At 36.2% G+C, this 20,776-nt stretch overlaps 1 long non-coding RNA gene and 1 pseudogene across 1 annotated transcript; one reads left to right on the top strand and one right to left on the bottom strand.

The window, feature by feature from the left end:
* Positions 1-3,697: 3,697 nt before the first annotated feature.
* On the bottom strand, positions 3,698-5,069 carry LOC147517578 (putative monogalactosyldiacylglycerol synthase 3, chloroplastic; annotated as a pseudogene).
* A 7,356-nt stretch (positions 5,070-12,425) lies between these two features.
* LOC147517577 (uncharacterized) lies at positions 12,426-14,099 on the top strand. The gene is made up of 2 exons (XR_015211485.1): positions 12,426-13,397; positions 13,587-14,099. It is a non-coding gene; the product is annotated as an uncharacterized LOC147517577 (long non-coding RNA).
* Positions 14,100-20,776: the final 6,677 nt, after the last annotated feature.

Genomic DNA, 20,776 nt, shown 5'->3' with positions numbered 1-20,776 from the left:
AAAAAATAAAATAAAAAATAAGAGTGAGAAATTAATTGTAATGCCCGTATTTTTAAATACGTATTTTTTCTATTTATTAATTAATTAAATTATTTTATTTTCAAAATTCGTCGGATCGGACTCGGGATATGTGGGCCTGGTTTTGGGCCCGAGTCGGTGTTGGGCTTGGGTTTCGGACCCAAGTATATAAACACATTTTTCTAGATAATAGGGTTTTAAAAATAATAAAATAATGAAAATGGAGGCAGAGAAAGAAGCTGGTTTGCTGGAGGGTGGAGCGCGACGAATCGGGCTAGGAGGATTCGTCCGAGTCGTTCTCATAAGTGAGTAGCTATTTTGCTATTTCACCGGATTTGTAGTTTACACACATCGGCGTATATTGTTTCGTTTTTATACTGTTCATTATCCTGTTGTATTGGAATTCGTGCTATTTGTGTTATTAACTTTTATTAAATTCGGATTTGTATTAAACTGTCTAAACTTTGTGAGTTGGGTAAACTGTCGAAGCTTCGACAGAGCATCAATGGCGTCGCCCAACAGTTGAACGAAATCATATTTGGCTTGTGTGAACTTTCTTCTTGTTGTGGATTGGTTGCTTGGATGAGGTGGGTTTAAAATCGGTTGTGAGGAGCTGTTCCAGCTCTGACGGTGCGTCCATGGCGTCGTCGCGATTCGGTGGATGGGGGAAGTGTATGGTTTGAACTGTCGGAGGGCGTCGAGTTTGAAATGGGGGTCGTGTGTGGTGCTGTGGGGAGGGAGGCGCGAGCCCAAACCTCCTCCCTGTAACAAAAAACGTCATTACTGTCATACTGTGGTTGTAACTTTTGTAATTTTGTTTGGTTGGTTTTTGTTGGTTTGAGGAATCGTTGGTGGTGGTTGTTTGATTGAGTGTGTTTGAGTGTGTGAGGGCTGAAAATGGTGGCGGTTGGAAGCTTGAAAACAAGCTTTAATGGAGGTCGATTTTTGTAGATCTAGTTTTTTGAAGAAGATATATATTGATTGATTTGGGGTTTTCGATTTTATTAATGTTGTTTGTTTTGGTGTGGGGATCAAAACCGACCTGAGGAGGAGATGAGTGGTGGTCGATTTGGTGGTGGTGGAGGAGAGAAGTTTGGGGAAGAAGATGAACAGTAACCGATTTGGGCTTGGGCCAAATCGGTTGGGCCAAAAATCTATTTTATGTGGGCCGGTTCTATTTATTTGGTTGGGCCCGATTTTAAGTTATTTTTGGACCAGTTTAATTAAGTTTAGTTTGGGCCCAGTTTAAATAAGTTTTGGGACCAGTTCTAATATTAGTCTATGGGCCCGTTTCATTTGTATTTTTGGACCGAACCACTTAACTGTTTTGGGCCAGTTTTTAATATTGCTTGGGACCAGTCCATTGGACTTAAAATAGATCTATTGGTGTCTTTCAATGTTTAGACTTTCGGGGTCTAAGGTTTGGGCTCGGCCAGTTGGGTCCGAACCATTACCTTGGTCATGAGCCCATGAGCCATGCACCTTTGACCTTAGCTATGAACCATGGCTATGACCCTGGACTTGTCGAACACGGAAACGACAGTTTGACTTTGACCAGGACAGTTTGACTTTGACCATGACATGTTGACTTTGACCATGATATGTTGACTTTGACGATGACAGTTTGACTTTGACAATCGACCGTTGACTTTGATGGTTGACTTTGACTTTGACCATGACATGTTGAGTTTGACCTTGACCATGATGTGTTGACCTTTGACCTTTGACCTTTGACTTTGACTGTTGACCGTTGATTTTGACCGTTGACTGTGGAATGTTGACTTTTCCAGTTTTTCACATATTTGATTATATAAAATATTGTCGATATTGTATAACTTGGTTGGTCATTATCTAATTTAGATTTGACATGAGTAGTCTGTAAAGCATATATATATTGGGCTTTGATTGTGGACTTTTGACTGTCTAATTGTGCTACGTTTTATGTTGTATATTATATGGACACATATAGTAATAAAATCTTTGTGGAAGCTAAGTATATATTTGGTTGTCATTATCTAAGAAAGATTTGACATTGATGTTGTGATATTTTGACACGTGACGATATTGAGATGTTAGGAGACATTATATTCCTAATACGTTATAATAAAGATGTATCGCGACACGTTGAAACATTGTGACATGATATAATATCTTTGGGATAGTTATATTAATGCAATATCTTTGAGAAATGTATATACGTTCCATTATTATATATGTGAGATGCTACTATGAGGTAGCATAGTATTGGTGAATATTTTATTCACCTGTGGTGGTGTAGTGCAATAATATATTGGCACGTGAAAGAATGAAATTTGGTTATGAGATATAATTGAGATGTTTCTAAATATTATGGCTTAGTGCAATAAGGTAATTGACTGCGCGTGATATAGTAGAATGTTTATGAGTCATTAACGTATGACACCTGAATAAATTACATAACGAAAATCCTAGAACCTGACTACCACAACTCATGTGATTGGCCCTTCTGGCGTTTCAGTTAATCTGAATGGCCTTCGGGCGGCCCTCCTGGCGTAGCCGAATAGTGGCTTGATTATTCCGTTCGCAAAATAGAACGATGATGCGCAATATTTTATGCCGAATAGTGGCAGTGCTTACATAGATTTGGCTTTCGTGTGAGGATTTACCTGGTGTGCGGCATCCTGCTCAGGGTAGTTACGCACGGAGTGGCTCATTATGTAAGGGAGGCATGTAGATGTACATGTTCGGCGTTGGGTTGCGATTGTGGTAGCCAGGGAAACTAGGTAAGACATAGATACGACGTGATTTTAGGGACACGCAAAGAAAACCTTAATTAATATAATTATGGTAATATGTTTGTTAATGATGTATATGTAGATAGATGATTATATATGGTTTTGCAGAAGGGTGGGTCAAACTAATTACTTGGCGAGAGGCGACCCACTCGTGATTGAGCATGAAATGAGGTAACATTATATAATATGTTTGTTTGGTTATTTGTTTAGTTGAACCTAAAAGGCCTCGATGGAGGAACTACATGCCTTATTTATTATGTGTATAGTTTGTTGTGTGGTTAGTGGGAAGTTAAAAAGGCCTCGGTGGAGGAACTACCGCCTTTAATTATTATTCTTAAGGATGTTGTATTTGTCGTTGAAAGTTAAAGGCTTCGGTGGAGGAACTAAGCGCCTTGTGGATTGTGTTTATATTTGTATAAGTATATGTTGTTTTAGGGCTACTCACACCAAAGATTGTTTATAATGTGACCCGATTTGCATGTTTGCTTATCGGGGTGTGTTCATTAAATGAACATAGTTGATAAGTCTTGACAGGTTTAGTGATGAAGAAGATTGGTTGTTGCTTGTGGTTTTGCGTTAGCATTGCATCTCGGGTTGTGTTTCGTTTTTCCTTCGAGGTGATATAGATTTTCAGTCTTGACGATGTTTTTACGTATTTTCATTTGTAATTTTAATTAAAGAGTTATTGAAAAGAGATTTGTAACCTAATCTTATTTGTAAATTTTGTAATGAAGATGACTGTTATTTAAGTTAAAAATTTTATTGGTTTTAATTATCCGCATATTTAAAACTGTTTATGGGTTTTTGGAAGTTGAGAGTGCGTCACACTTCGGAGATCGAAGAGTCGGGAACAAATAACTGTTTTTCCGAATTCTATCGAAATTCGGGGTGTGACATTAATTGTCATAAATGCTTCACCACTGCAGCATGTACAAGGCGATCAGAATAGACGATAAGCTTTTATTACGGCCACATATAACCACGACTTGGCCAATTGGACGCCCCATCGATTCATCGAATAGTGCATCTCCTAGAGCCTTGGCAGTTTTCTTAACAAGACCCATCCCTTCACTGCCTCCCATTAGTAGAACTGCAGGAAGTTTTGGATCCATCTCTAGCTCGTCTCTTAACTGATCCTGTTCGATAAAATTGGGTTGGAATACATTGCTGTTGTTAGTTATAAGAAACCAGGTTATATACTAATACATTACTGTCAAAACCAACCTTCGAGATTATTCAAGCAACAAAAGAAGGCCCGATGGGCAAGCCAAATACTCGAATCTGAGAAGACTCTAGGCTATCTAATAAAGCCCTCTTGGCTACCTCCTCCGAGGGGCAATAGCATCTCGTCACACCGGTGTTGAACCCGGATAGAAATGTTTCTTTAATGACCGACTCCACCAAAGAAAAAAAAATAAAGGGGACAAATAAAAATGAAACTTGAAATTAATATAACCAACCATGTGCGGTGGCAGGTATTAAGGTCTCAGAATGACTGTAACAAAGACTGGTTTCTTCGAAGGCCCCGCCACTTGAGCACCCACAAAGGAATATGTTGCATGAGAGGATGAACACTAATGATAATGTCCGCTTGTACTCCATCAGACGGACCTCCAACTCTCTTCAGTTGCACAATATTAAAATGTTAAAAATGAGAAAAGACCATACTTGAAAACACAATTAAGATTCAAATAGATTGACGTTAAACTTCTGCAGTCTTTCTAACAACTAAAGCGAGGTCAATAATCAAAGTGTGAGGCGTAACCTTTCAGATTCGGATGGTTGAGTGAACTGGTACCCGAAATCGAAACTTAACTGTCTTTCATGTCAATCCATTTAAAGACAATATGAAGTTGTAGAATTTTGCATCAATGAGAAGAGGACATACTTAGCGTAAAAGGCAGCTAGTGCAGCAAGATAGGCACAATGAATCCAACGAGGTGAAGTGCTATGAAATGCAACCTTCCAAAGCTGAACATGTTTCACCATGAACTTGTATTGGCTCTCCATGTCATTCAATGGCCAGCCAGTGTACTCTTTCCATACATCTTTCACAAATATCATCCGCATGCAAGCAAAACAAAACAAGAATTATAAAAACTGACCTGGAGCTTGAAAGAACAAAAAACAAAACGCGGGAATTAAAAAATTAGAAAAGAATGATCTTTTTCGGGATTAAAAAGAGCAAAATCAAAAAATTTAAACCCAAACGAACAACAAATCAACCCTAATGCACTGAATGATTTTAATTTCAGAGAACAAAACCTTGAGAAAAAAAATACTAAGAACAAAAGCCCCAATAAATTGAATGGGATTTGATATTGAACATAAAATTACTAATTATCTCGAACCTCGAAAGTCTCGATGCAAGTAGATTAAGGAAGAGAGGGAGATGTATCTCAAACAAATTTAGAGAACTTTGTTGGTCCCTATCGATTCAAGGCCAGGAAATTCTTAGCAAAGGTTGCCCAATCTCAAATTCCTAAGTTTTTTTTTTTTTTTTTTTTTTTTTTTCGATAATAATTTCTTAAGAGAAAAGTGGCTACTATTGCATGATGACTACTTTATCCACGGTAGGGCTATTTTTTGCAAAACATTTGCCACCTTTTCTTAGAAACAGTAGGGTATATGAATATCAAAAATCGAAATTAGTCGATATTGGTAGTACCGTGGTATAAGACAATTATATCCCACCGTTTTACGAGACCAGTGGTATTTGGCTTGTACCGAAATTAGAAAAACCATATGTACCGTGGTGAGTGACTACTAGCCACCCTTATTAGAGAAACAATGGTATATGCCATTTGACTAACTGTGGCTAATGTGTATTTCTGTAGTAGTGATATACTACACTTTTATTGTTTTCTAGAGTTTGGGTGTTGTCTGGATATCGATTTTTTTTAACAAAAGGTGTTCAATGATTTCTTCCTAAATCATGTTGTCATTATTGGAGACAGTCATTTATCAACAGTTTTGGTACCAATCAATTTTGAATAGTGGTTACCATTATATGAACATCTTTTTCCAAGGTTTGACACAATTCTGGTGACCCTATTATTGTCATAATAACTCTTCCTTTAATTGTTTATTTTTTTGGTTTATTTTTTGTCTTCTCCCTTTTCTTGGTCAAGTGCAGATTCTTCATTGTATCTCACGACTTTTCTATGTCGTCTTTGATGTTTTTATTATTATTTTGTGAGTCAACACATAAGATGCAAAATGGATCACGCTTTTAACGCCTCTTAACTCTTTCATTATGCACTCTGTCAAAGTACCACATATGGAGTTGGGTGATAATAGCATTTTCAGAATGGAGACCAATAACCAATGCAAGAATTGATCAAAGGATTGTGCGACTAGCTAACGACAGGGTGAAACATATATAATTTAGCAATGCAACTAGCATCCATAATTTCTTATTTTTTTCGCCTCCATATAGATGATTTGAAAAAATCACCACTCTGTCATTTGAATCATTCAATCTCCATAAACATGAAATGAGATCCACAATATATTGAAAGTTTTAAACGGTAATCTTGCCCCATAGAAATCTTCCAGAAAGTTTTTCCTTACACATTCAATTCACTCCACATATTATATCCGACTTAATAGCTATATAGAACAACTATCAATAGTGTCCAATGTATTTTTGTTAATTGTTTCTCAATGTGATCATTTCTAAATATACAAATAATAATAATAATAATAAATAAAAAAATAAAAAAATAGCATTTGTTAGCTAGCTACAACTTCTTTCTCTGTCCAAGCTACCTACTTATTTACACATTCAATTCACTCCACATATTATATCCGCCTTAATAAATCTATATATAGAACAAATATTTACAGTGTCCAATGTACTTTTCCTAATTATTTTTCAATGTGATCGTTTCTAAATAAATAAATAAATAAATTGCTTTTGTTAGCTAACTACAATTTCTTTTTTTATCCAAGCTACCTACTTATTTAAACCGACCAAGATATTAAAAAAAAAAAAAAAAAAAAAAAAAAAAAAAAAAAACTAACTGATGGATTCGCTAGATCATTATGAAGATAATGATAAAAAAAAAAAGGTTAATCTTCTTCCATTTTTTTTGTTTTTGAGATATTTTATTTTTCAGTGTAGAATAACAATTATATTGCACACCATGATATAATATTCTTATATCTTACAGATAGTATACTCATATGAATCCAACAATATTCCTCAATCACATATAAATGTTCGACAAGATAATTACACAACCATCAGCTCAAAGGTTAACTTCATCAACATAATGCCTATTTTTTTGGTAAATTAGTTTGTGGCATATGCAATTATGCACTAATATTGACTAAATTATAGGCGGTTAAATACCTCTTCGAATATATTTATTCGCACCATGGTAGAGCAACAGAAATCGAATCGGACAAAGAACACAACTAGCGTATTGAAGTGTTCTTTTCTTATTGAAGTTTTTTGTCAGACCTCGATCTGTATTAATCTAAAACATATTACATAATATATCCATTTAAACATTCTAATTTACATGTGTTCATTCCTTTGATTTTCTCCACCCAAATTTTATTTCCTGGAACGTGCAACGCACGTACCCGTTTACTAATAATAATAATAATGATAATAGGTTAAACTAAATATATGATAACTATCAGTTAAGGATAAAAGCCTGTAGGTAAATAGATAAGTTTCATCATTGTTTTTCGGGGAGGTTTTTAAAAACAAAAAAAAAGGGGATTCTCACGTAGAGTTTCTGGGGAAAAACACATAAAAACTTTTATACAGAAAAAAAGGGGGGTTTTACTGAAAGAAGAAAAGGAAGATTTTTCTGTTAGCTAGCTGATAGCCGGAGCGCGCTACGGGTGAGTAGATATTTTACGGTTTTTAGATTTCTCGTTTACTGTAAATTTTATGATACGAGGAAAAAGAAAATATATGATTTTTACTGTTCATAATGTTCTATTCAGTGTTGTATTCTATTTAGTGTTAACTGTGTTTATATGCGCGTTTATGGTTTGAAGAAAACTCTGTCTCCGGAAACCTTGTCCCGACTCCTTGATAACAAGCGAGTGCTCAAACGATTTCAGGCCTACTGTAAATAAAGTGGTAGGTCGATGAATAGATTATTGTTAGTCGCGAGTTGGTGGAAGCTTATGCGCGGTTCATGGCGGCTAAAGCCCCACCGATAGAATCGTCTGTAAATTTTTGAACTGGGATATATATTTTTTTTGGTTGATTCATGATGCTTGGTGGTTGTTGTGAAGTGTTGGGCATGCAATTGATGTTTGGTTTGGGTGATTGAGTGTTGGAGAGGAGTGGGGCTGTTCAAGCTCTGTAAATGCGATAATGGAGGCGCGAACTCGAATTTGTACTGTTTAATTGTGTTGTTTGTTTTGGTGGGTTAGGCCGTGGTTCTAATATGGAACTGTGTTAGTGATTGGAAGGTTGATTTCGTAGTGAGTTTGGGCTGTTGAAGCTCCGGAGAAGTATTAATGGAGTCGGATCGATTTTTATCATAGGATTGCAAATCGTGTTTTGTGGTATCATTGGGTAGGGGTTTTCAAAAAGAACCAAACTGCTAGGTTAAATAGTGGTGGCGAGCAGTGGTTGTGGGGGCTGCTGTGGTGGTGGAGGCGCTGTGAGGAGGAAAAAGAAGAAGGTGAACAGTGCGTGAGTTTTGTTTAGGCTTGGGCTTGGGCCGAATTTCGTGGGTGGGCTTGAGTGTTTTAAGTTTTGGAATTTCATTTTGGACTTAAGTTTTAGACTTTGGGCCTTAGTCTTTGGGCTTTTGGGTTAGAGGAGTTGACTGTTGTTGACCATTGGCAAGTTGACTTTGAATGTTGACCATTGGCAGGTTGACTTTGACTGTCGACAAGAGTTGACTTTGACCAGTTGACCCGGTTTGACCTTTGACTTGACTAAGATTAGGTCTATTATGATAGATTTAAGGCTATTAGCGAGCTTGGATTTAGGCTAAGACCTTTCGATATATACGTGTGTACGTGTATTAACTACTATGTGATATTTTAGCCTTTTATAATATACAACGTTATGATACTTAGACATCAATCTAATTAATAACGCGTAAACCAAAAATACATGAAACAAGATACTCCTTCGTTCTCTGAAATAATATATGCAATAAAATTCAATAATGAGTAAACAAATTACCGCACCCTTTTAGAACTCTCCACGCCTCAAGTTTTGGAAATGAGTTTTATGACTGATGATGTCATATGTTAGGTGGGCATTTATTGAATGTGCCATAAATGACCCGTTAGCGTTATATATGGGTATTCATTGAATGTGTCATAAATGACCCGGGTATTCATTGAATGTGCCATGAATGACTAGATTGTTTGGACTGTCCTAGAGATAAACTAAAGTATTCGCCTTGCAGGTTAGTTGTATTCCTTAAGTGTACGAGAATATAGGGTTGGGTATTCCTTGAATGTGGTAGGAATGACCCAGGGCATTCATTGAATGTGCCATGAATGGCCCTTTAGTGAAATGATATGTATTCCTCGAATGTAGCAGGAATGACCTAAAGTACTCATTGAATGTGCCATGAATGACCTGAGTTTTATGCCCAAAGAGGCTGTGAAATATGTGTATGAAAGCCCAGAGATGGCTATGATATTATGATATTCGGTGGGAGAGAGGCACACATAAATATGTGATTTGGCAAATGTGTGGAGTGCAAATCATGGAGTAGGTACTAAAGGGTGGGTGTATAAGAAAAGAAATTGATTAATTGATAAGAGAAATTGATTTGATTATGCGAGTGTGTTTGAGCTTACATTTGAATACCTATAGGATATCTACATATATTATATAAAATTTCCAACTTTCTTTTGCAGGAGGGTAGGACTTAATAATATTTTGTGCAGGGACGTGGTCCTACCCTTATACAGCAGTGGATATCGGTAAGTTTAATTCAATTCCTTAGCTATTAAAACAAGTCATTATAATGAGTTAATAAAATGGAAGTCTTGCTTGGGAAGAAACTATCGGGTTGAAATGATTTAAACTAATTGCCTTCCAAGCTGAGAATGTTTAAGTTATGATATATTTAAAGTGTTAGTTTGATAAGTAAAGACTGAAAATGTTTATATGTGATTAGTCTACTCATACCAGCAAATTCCATTTTGCTGACCCATGTTTGCTTTGTTTTGGCAACGTGGGTGTGTTTTTTGGGAATATAGGTGGATGACAGTGGAACCGCGGCGGGTGATTTGGATTCTTGCCTGGAGTAGTCAGTTAGTTCTTTTATTAGGTCCGATTCTTCTTGGAAGAATGTAATAACGTAGTTTACATTTTCAGCATGACATGAGAATAAGATATTGAAGACTTTTATTCTTAGAGTTTATTTGATGTTTTGTTTGGATGAAAGATAGCTTAATAAAGTGGTGGTGGAAATTCTTGGGTTTATTCTTTTATGATTTGGATTTTAGGTTTTGGCATGTGTTGTATCCCCCGTCATAGTCTAGATTTTTAGACAATTGAACATAGTGATGTTTGAGATATTTATATTTCAAATATTCACTTTGTAATTGTTTAGAAATTCGGATTTGTAATTGTTTAGAAATTCGGATTGTGACATTCCCCCTTTTGTACATTTTCTCAATTATTAATCAAATTTACCGTTTGTGTCTTTCATTTCAAGGAGGAGATTATAGAACATTTGTGTGCAAATAGTAACATTCTTTCACTGTTTTTTCTGCCACTTTGGATTACTCCAAGCCTTAAGTAGAAGTGAAGACTTATTCCATAAAGGTGTTTGGAGTCCAGAACTTATTCATCGATAATGCTTCTTTCAACATCTCAATTTAATTTCTTCATTGAAGCAGAGTTCTTATATCAGAGTAATGACATTTTCTTATTTTATTTCATTCTTTATATGGAACGGTACTATTGTATGTTTCATTTGTAATGATTTGTTGTCTTTACAGTCTAGTTGTATATGTATGCTTATCTGAAGAAGTCGTTTGTGTTGTTTTTAGTCTTTAACTCTCTATGCATGTATATGTGGAATCACCCACTATATGGTTATGAATATTCACTTCACAAATAAATTTGGTGTAAATCTTAATCAATCTCTATCAATCATCAAATCTACGTACTTGAATTTGGGGACAGAATTTTTCACCCACTCTACCGTTTCAATCTCTATTATATAAGGCTCGTTTTTCTCTTCTGTATTCATTTCTAGTAGCATCTTTCTGTATTATCTTTGTTTGAAGTGTGTCTAATTTGCTTTCCAATGGAAACCCACCATCATTCCACCCTACCAATATGGATGGAGTAGAAAGGACTGAGAGCGGTCGGACTGGAGGTGCTAAAGTAGCCAATCCGTCAACGGCCGACAAAACTATTTTTATCCTGAGTTTTCTAGCAATTATTACTTCTTTAGTGGTCATAATTGTATTGGCAGTTAGCAAGCAGACTAAGTCGATAGGCTACTACCAAGACGCATATTTGCCGCCTATATTGATCGTAGCCACTGCAAGATGGCAATATTTATCTGGACTAGTGTAAGTATGATATTGCAATTTCCTTTATGTTACCTTTTATTGAGCAAGTTTCAGAATTTAGATGGTCGATCTATACCGAAACCAACGTTCATAAATTGGAGATGCAAACTCTTTTCGCCTAGACACAAATCTAACTGTGCAATAATACGGTTACAGAGATTCATCTCTGTATCCGGTTATAGAGGAACCGGACTCTTTTTAGTGTAAAACCCCATGGATAACCAAATGGGAGGTTCCAGAACATGTTTATTATAGGTTTTGTTAAGTTATTATAGGGCGAGTAGACTGTAAGTAACTTTTCATGTACTCCCTCCCCCAACCACCTTTCAACCATACAAATTTTTTCTTACTGAGAAAAAAAAATGAAGAGGTTCTTGGTATAAGATTTCGGTATAATTTAAATTTTATTTGGTGCGTTCGGTTTAATCGTTTGAACCCTGATTTCAATGAGATTGTTAACTCTTTCTATTTCCAATCCAAAGTTTCCCAACAAGCTTAGGAATATTAGCTACTCAATTATCAGGTATGGTATAAGTAACAATACTAACAAATGTAAGAAGAGAAACCTCACTCTTTATCAAATGTTGGTGATACTTTCTATACTCTTTTTTCTTACTTCGTTTTTAATCAAAGTAACTCTCAACCCAATGCTTCATATGAACAATCAAGTGGCTGGTCACTTCAGTGCAAGAGTTATCTTTTTTACCCTTCGCCCCAATAAAAATAATAAATTAATACGTACTCGTTTTTTCTGTGTTCAAGGTTTTTGATGGTGTCCAATGTCATAGCGTTCGTCTATGCAACAATATCTCTGTCTATATCACTCGCATATCAGACAGGACAGAAGGGTTTTGGATTAACGCTAATTGTCCTTGATCTGATGATAATGGCATTGTGGTTTTCTGCAAGTGGAGCTGCTATTGACGTGTTTGTCCTAGCGTACAATGGAAACTCAAAGGCAGGGTGGAATAAAACATGCACTGGCTTTGGCTATATCTGCGGCCTCGTGATTTCATCTATAGTCGTATCTATGATCGGCTCTCTAATTTTCCTCGTGTTGATCGTTGTCACAATAGTAGGCCTCAATAAGAGATCCCTATCATGAAGTACCTCGTTGGGACAGAAGAAAAACTTCATCCTGTTTTTGTGTACAAACGTTGAATTTAATAAAGACTTAATAAGAGAACAGAAATGGAATTACAGCAAGACTTATTGTCAAAAAAAGTATAGTTGATTTGTAAAAGTCTTTTTAGTGTGTTATTCAATGCCAACAATTTGGAAAACTCGAAAACTCAATGTCTGCATAATGTACTGAGTCGATCTGACTGTGAATTTATTTGTTGACTTTGTTAATCTCATCAGTCCAACTTACTTGAAAACTCAAAAGCAAGCCACGCTTGCCATTCGTTCTACACGAAGATGCATAATGATTTATATTATAGAAAAAGATAATAATAATAATTTGATCTTTACATATTTGCTTCTTATTAACATTTCATATAGTGATATAGAAATGGCAACTAGCTGTTTAGTGAAAGAAATGTCAACTAGCAAACTAGACAAATAATTTTGATATAGTGTGACCAATTTTATCTGGTTTTTGAAGTATGAACGCATATACATGAGAAGTGGTGGCGAAGTTGCTTACACTCATTGACCATAATTTGTGATTTTAATGAATATAATTAACGTTGACTTGTACTCAATCTCTATATATTATACTCTTTGTTCCGCTCTTCATCTTCACCTCCATCTCTCTTCATAAAAAAAATTTCTCTTACAATTTCCATATACTTTTGCATTTAATTAAATGGAAGCCTCAACATTCAACAAGCCTAGTGTGGATGGAACAGAGCGAATTGAAAGAGGGACCGGTGATCATGTAGCAACCGCAAATCCAAACACTATAAACTCCTCTGATTTCTTACTGCGTCTTCTGGCAATTGTACTATTGTTCCTGGCCATTATTCTCTTGGCAGCAAGTAAACAGACAAAGACGGGAGTAGTAACCGGGAACCTAGTTGTTCTAAACGTTGAAATAGTTGCAAAATGGCAATATTTATCGGCGTTAGTGTAAGTATCATATCTCTTCATTTTCGTTCATAGCTATTGATATTATCCTATGTCAAATGATCAAAATCTAATTTGTTCATATGCATCATGCATGTAATCACTTAACCAGGAGGTCACACAACATATAAAATTGCAGTTTATTGTAATCAATTCAAGATTGATCTAAAACTTTTTATTCTGTGTTTACAGGTATTTCATGGTGGTGAATGTCATAGCATTCGCGTATTCAATAGTATATTTGGTTCTATCACTTACAAAAATAACAAAATCGAAGGGTTTAAAATTAATCTTCATTGTTCTCGATCTGGTGATGCTGGTATTGATGTTTACCGCCAATGGTGCAGCCATCGATTCTAGTGTACTATTGTACAATGGTAATTCGAAAGTTGGTTGGACCAAGATCTGCAATTTGTTTGGTCATAGTTGTCGCCTTGTGGCTGCATCAATATCCATGTCTATGATTGGATCTCTGAGCTTCTTGTTGCTGATCATCCTCAGTATAGTGAATCCCCATCGCTAAACAGACATGAAAATGTGCCCTTAGTTATTATTACATTTTTTTTTTCTGACTTTACCCCTTTCTACATTGTTTCGATGGGTTATGTACGTGCTGAACTCCTTGTGTAATCTGTTTTTGTGTTTTTTTCGCTACTACCTTGTGTAATCTGTATGTATTGATTGAATTTATTTTGTTTTTGTGTCTATTGTTTGGTAGGCTGTATTAGATACTCAAGCAGTCAAACGTAGCTAATAGCCTAATATCATTGGATACTCAATGGTGAAGTGTAACACACTCACACCCTTGTTGGTAATGAATTTAGTAAACACTCGCTATACATGCATGCTTTCGTAAAGAATCCAAATTTCTATTCTATGTTATCCACATCCACATTTGTCCATTAATTAATAGTACGTAGATAATTAAGGTCCGGTTCCTCCGACTCAACTTTATTTATTTGACTCATTTTTCTAACTCTTTGATCTTCTTAATCTAAAGGTACAAAATTTTAACATGATAGGCATTTTAAGTATGACGTCATGTAGGTCCTTTATCATCTCTCTCCTTTTATATATACTCGTCAAAAGCTCTTCTCACCCTCACTCGTTACTCTCAAGTCTCCATTGATTCCACGAACGAAAAAAAAAAACAAATCGTTTCTCGATCGAATATCTGTTAGTTTCAATATATTGAAACCAAAGATGCAAGATATATGCTTCAAGTTTAGATCACTTATGTTGAAAATTATTCTCCAATCCCACCTCATAAACCTCCACAGAAAGCAAAGACATTCAATGGGTTAATTAAACAAAGAATATCCAACGATACAAAACAATAAGGAAAATCTACAATTTTGGTATGCACCTGCTTAGTTTTTTCTGCACATTAACTTCAATCAAAAGAAAGTATATGCTGCTTCATCTAAATACATATGGCATTGCTCACTAGAGTTTTGTTTATAACATCATGGCAGCTTAAGTGTTACCTCTCAATGCTTAATTCGCAACGTACCCTGCCTTCCATTTAAGTTCTACAAAGTGTGTTAATTGCTGCACAAAGGTCAAACGAATGGAAAAGAATGGTCTAGCCATAGAAGAGAATTAAGAGTAAAGAGAGAAGAAAATGAAATAATGATTAACTAATACCATGGGTCAATATGACTTCAAACAAGAAATGTATTAATTTGGTTAAATAATTTGGACAGCCGGCCCTTAGATTAAGATGATCCAAGAGTCAGAAAATTGAGTTAAACTTGAGTCAAACTTGAGTCAAATAAAATTGAGTCCCAGGAACCGGACCGATAATTATTGCATTCTAATCCTGTTTTCCTTGGAAACAATTTTTGTGAATGAGACAGCTAGATCGGTAGACCCTAGAATATATATGATATTTTAAATCGGAAATTTAAGTTGAGCATAATCTCAATTAATGAAGACTAATCAATTAGCAAGAATGTAGGGACTTAAGTGAAATTATAAAATTGAAATAATCTCCAAAAAAATACAACTTATTTCGCAGTTTTTTATATTAAACACAATGTATTTTTTTTTTTTTTGCCTAAAAATACAACATACTTCAATTTTTCACAATTGATCAGTTAGATCGGACGGAATGCGATTTAGCCGTTAAAAACAATCAGGTAACTTGCACCCACCTCCCATTTTCTATTTTCATGTTATGAAAATTCTTAATATGCTTAGGTGGACTTGTATTACTCACCTAGCTAAAGTCAAATGGTAGACTTAGTTGTTTTTTTTGCTTTTCTAGGTTTTTTTTTGACGACCTTGCACCTCATCGACAGAGTTATTGGGCTTCTCCAACATTGATTTCTCCTTGTACCTCAATCACCATGTTGTTTGGTCCTTGTTGAGTTATTTTTCAATAAAACAAGTGGTTAGTGTTTGGAGTGACTTTGTGGTGGTTTGATCCCTTGACTTCTTTGTGGGATAGTTGTTTAAGTAGAAAACTTTAGTCCCACATTGGAGAGGATACACTAGTGAATAGTGTTTATAAGTGAAAGTCCCATACTAAGGGCGTGCCCTTAGGGTACAACGGCTTTTGGGTTAGGAGGGAGGACTCATACAAAGCCACACGCGCGCGCGCCGAATCTGGCCAGGCCGGGCTCAGGCTTGGGCTTGGGCTCTCTTTGATCCCTTATCTTCATTTTGGTAAACTGTTTCCGGATAAGTTTGGAAACAGAATTGGATATGGATTGGGAAACAGGAATGTGATAGACTTGTAGAATCCAATCCTTATCGGGAAACTGGATCAGTTCCCTATCCGGATCTACTAAGTGCTCCACGTTTTTCCTCTATAAATACTCCTAGAGCAGCAGCTAATATGATATGTGAAAAACTATTTTCTATACTAAGTTGAGGGCTATCATAAGATCAGTATCGTGGTTATTCTTTTCTTCTTTTTGTTTATCTGTAGTAAACAAAGGAGAGTCTATTTGGCTGTTGTATCCTGGAGGTTGACGCTTTGTGCAGATAAAGAGGAACGTGACGTAAAACAACCTTAAAGAAAGCGTTTGATCGATTGCCTCCCGCCTTTTATTCACAATTTGTTCTTGTTGCAGCAATTGTTACCAACAATTTTAAGGTTGTTTGACAATGGAACATGAAGAAGGTAACCAGTTCAGGTCCCACAACGACAATAACATAATCGACCATTCAAGTTTGCTGGTGAGCACTTCAAGCGGTGGAAGGCGAAGATGATGTTCTATCTGACCCTGGTGAAAGTGGAAAACAATCCAAGTGAACCGATTCCTGATGAAGATGTCTTGCTGGAACCTACTCTATTTGTTGCTGTTAATAAGCGGATTGCTACGGATTTCAAGTGTAAGAATTACATCCTGAACTCGCTTGCTGATGATCTATACGACTTATACTCTAAACTTCCGTCTGCTTATGATGTTTGGGAAGCCCTACAAAAGAAGTATGATACTGAGGAAGCTGGCTCCAAAAAATACGTTGTAAGTCGTTATCTTAAGTTTCAGATGGTAGATGACAAATCTGTTGTGTCTCAATGCCATGACCTACAGATTATTGTTCATGAGATACTTTCAGAAGGGATGCAAATTGACTAGCAATTTCAGGTTGCTGTCGTCATTGATAAGCTTTCTTCCTCTTGGAAGGATTTCAGGAACATACTGAGACATAAGTCTAAAGAGTTTTCGATGGAGAGTCTTATTATGAGACTCCGTATAGAAGAGGAATCACGAAAACAAGACCTTAATAAGGAAGTTGTCATGTCATATGCTAAGGCTAAGGTTAATGTGGTAAACCAACAAACCAGTAAGACTAAATCTAGTTTGAAACCTAATAAGAAGGCCATGAAGAACAAACTTGTTAACAAGAAAGCTCTACAAAATCAGAACTAGAATCAGGTGCATATGAATCAGAAACCACCCGTTGACATGTCAAAAGTTGTCTGTTATACTTGCAAGAAGAAGGGGCATTATGCTAGGAATTGTAAGAGTTGTAAAGTCAGTGAGGCTAATGTTACTGAGGAACCTTTTGTTGCTATGATAACTGAGGTCAATTCTGTTAATGTCTGTGAGGGGGTGGTGGTCGATATCGGGTGCTTCTAGGTACGTTTGCTATAATAGGAACTGGTTCAAGAGTTATACCACAACTACGAATCAGGAAGTCCTACTTGGTGATAATCATACGACCAAGGTTCTGGGTACTGGTGATGTTGAGCTGCAGTTCACTTATGGGAAGAAACTGCTGTTAAAGGATGTGCTTCATACTCCTAAAATTAGGAAGAATTTGGTTTCTGGTTTTATTTTGAACAAGGCTGGATTTCAACAAGTCATAGGTAGTGATCAGTATGTGATCACTAAGTCTGGGGTTTTTTATTGGTAAGGGTTATGCATGTAATGTGATGTTTAAGTTGAATGTTGCTGATATGAATAAAACTTCTACTTCTGCTTACATGATCTCTTGTTCTGTTAATGTTTGGCATGATAGATTATGTCATATTAATAGGAAGTATGTTAAAAACATGAGCGTACTTGGTTTAATCCCTAACTTGGATGATGATTTTGCACACTGTGAATCTTGCACTAAGGCGAAAATCACAAAGAAGCCTCACAAATTAGTTGAGAGAAGTACAAGTCTGCTAGACTTGGTACATACTGATATCTGTGAGCTTGAAGGAGTTATGACTAGAGGTGGTAAAAGATATTTTATTACTCTTATTGATTATTGCTCGAAGTTTGCATATGTTTATTTGCTGAAGAATAAAAGTGATGCGTTTGATGCTTTTAAAGCTTATATATTTGAGATACAAAATCAGCATGACAGGAACATTAAAGTAATTCAAATTGATAGAGGTACTAAATATGGTTATGCTGATTTTGATTTTTTCTTGCAATCACTTGGTATAATCCATGAGACGACAGCTCCTTATTCACTTGAAATGAATAGAGTAGCTGAACGTAAGAACATAACTCTTAAGGAATTAACGGTTGCTATGTTACTTAGTTTTGGAGCACCCTCAAATTTATGGGGTGAAGTTGTTTTGACTGTTTGCTATGTGCTGAATAAAATTGCTAATTCTAAGATGAAGGTTACACCTTATCAGCTATGGAAGAACAGGAAACCTAATTTGAGTCACTTCAAAACATGGGGATGTCTGGCTTTTGTAAGAAAGCATGATCCCAAGATCTCAAAGCTTGAGAGCAAAGCTTATGAGTGTGTCTTTCTAGGCTATGCTATGAACAGTAAGGCCTACAGGTTTCTAGATATGAAGACTAATGTATTGTTTGAATCATCTGATGATGAATTTCTTGAAGACATGTTTCCATACCTATCTAGAAATAGTGGGGGTGCGTCTTCCTCCAATGCACCTACTTCTGATGTTTCTGACACTTATATACCTAGATTACATGACAGAGACACTGTTACAGAATCTGAACCGAGAAGAGGTAAGAGAGCAAGGGTTGCTAAGGAACTGGGACCCGATTTTGTCACTTTTGCTTTGGAAGGAGATCCTTCCTCCATTGAAGAAGCTCTCGCATCTTCTTACTCTGAGTTTTGGAGAGAAGCCATACAGAGTGAGCTTGATTCTCTCATGGAGAACAAAACTTGGGAGCTTGTTGATTTGCCTCCTGGTTGCAAGACTATAGGAAACAAATGGGTTTTAAGAAGGAAGTTTAAAACCGATGGTTTAGTGCACAAGTTTAAAGCAAGGCTGGTTATCAAAGGTTTTCGACAGAGAGAGAACTTTGATTTTCTTTGACACATATTCACCTGTTACGAGGATAACATCCATTAGAGTATTATTTTCTGTTGTTGCTGTTCATAATCTTGTTATTCATCAGATGGATGTTAAGACAGCCTTTCTAAACGGGGATTTAGAAGAGGAGATTTATATGGATCAGCCAACAGGTTATGTGGAACCAGGTAAGGGTAAAAAGGTATGCAAATTACTTAAGTCACTTTATGGGTTGAAACAAGCACCTAAATAGTGGCATAAGAAATTTGATAACTTTATCATTACTAGTGGGTTCAAGATAAATGAAAGTGACAAGTGCATTTATTATAAGTACTCTGATGGGATATGTGTTATTATATGCTTATATGTTGATGATCTACTAATCTTTGGTTCCAATTTACATGTTGTAAAAGAAACCAAGAACATGTTGTCTTCTAACTTTGATATGAAGGACTTAGGTGAGGCTGATGTAATATTAGGAATCAAAATTACAAGATCGTCTAATGGCATATGGTTGGATCAGTCACATTACATTGAGAAAATGTTGAAGAAGTATAACTACTTTGATTGTGTGGCTGTTGGTACTCCTTTTGATCATGGTGTTAAATTATTTGCGAATAATGGTGAACCTGTGAATCAGAATGAATATGCAAGTATCATTGATAGTTTGAGATATGCTACAGATTGTACTAGACCTGACATTGCCTATACAGTAGGTGTTCTTTGCAGGTATACTAGTAATCTTGGCGCTAAGCATTGGCAGGTTAATGAGATACCTAAAGGGAACCAGTCATTTGGGTATTCATTATCAGAGATATCCTATGCATGCTGTTCTTGAGGGGTATACAGATGCTGACTGGAACACTCTCTCAGAAGACTCTAAGACCACCAGTGGCTATGTGTTTAGCATTGGTGGAGGTGCTGTATCTTGGAAGTCCAAGAAGCAGACTATCATAGCGCAGTCTACCATAGAGTCTGAACTGATTGCTTTGGCTAGTGCAAGTGAGGAGGCTGGTTGGTTATGAGATCTTCTCACTCATATTCCAGTTTGGTATAAACTGGTACCAGCCACTTTGATACATTATGATAGCACTACTGCTATCGGGCGTGTCCACAGTAAGTTTTATAATGGTAAATCACGAAAGATTCGTCGTAAACATAGTACTATCAAGGATTTTATATCTAAAGGTGTAGTGACTATTGATTTTGTGAGATCTAATGATAATCTAGCAAATCCATTTACCAAAGCTTTGGCCAAAGAAAAACTATGGACTACTGCCAGAAGCATGGGACTGAAACCAATTGAAAGATGAACATCTATGATGGTAACCCAACCTAGGGACTGGAGATCCCAAGAACTAGGTTCAAAGGGAATAACAAGTCATAGAATGTTGGTTGTGAGACATACATTGTTACTTATCTGTCCCGTAGTTGGATAGTAAAATGTATGAAATCCTGCAGCGATAAATAGAGGTTGAGGTTTTTCGGACCTTTAATGTGCAGAACATGAAAGGAGAACACTGGATATGTTGTGCGTGATTATAACTTACTGTATACTCAAGACCTAAGTTTAAGACTTAGTCACTTATGGCTCTTATACTTTGAGTAATTTTCACTACGTAAAGGTTTAAGCCGTAGACACCTTCATCTATGCATA

This window comes from Coptis chinensis, chromosome 2 (assembly GCF_015680905.1).
Source record: "Coptis chinensis isolate HL-2020 chromosome 2, ASM1568090v1, whole genome shotgun sequence".
Classification (NCBI taxonomy): domain Eukaryota; kingdom Viridiplantae; phylum Streptophyta; class Magnoliopsida; order Ranunculales; family Ranunculaceae; genus Coptis; species Coptis chinensis.
Note: the sequence above shows the minus strand (reverse complement) of the source record. Positions and strands in the feature narration are given on the sequence as shown.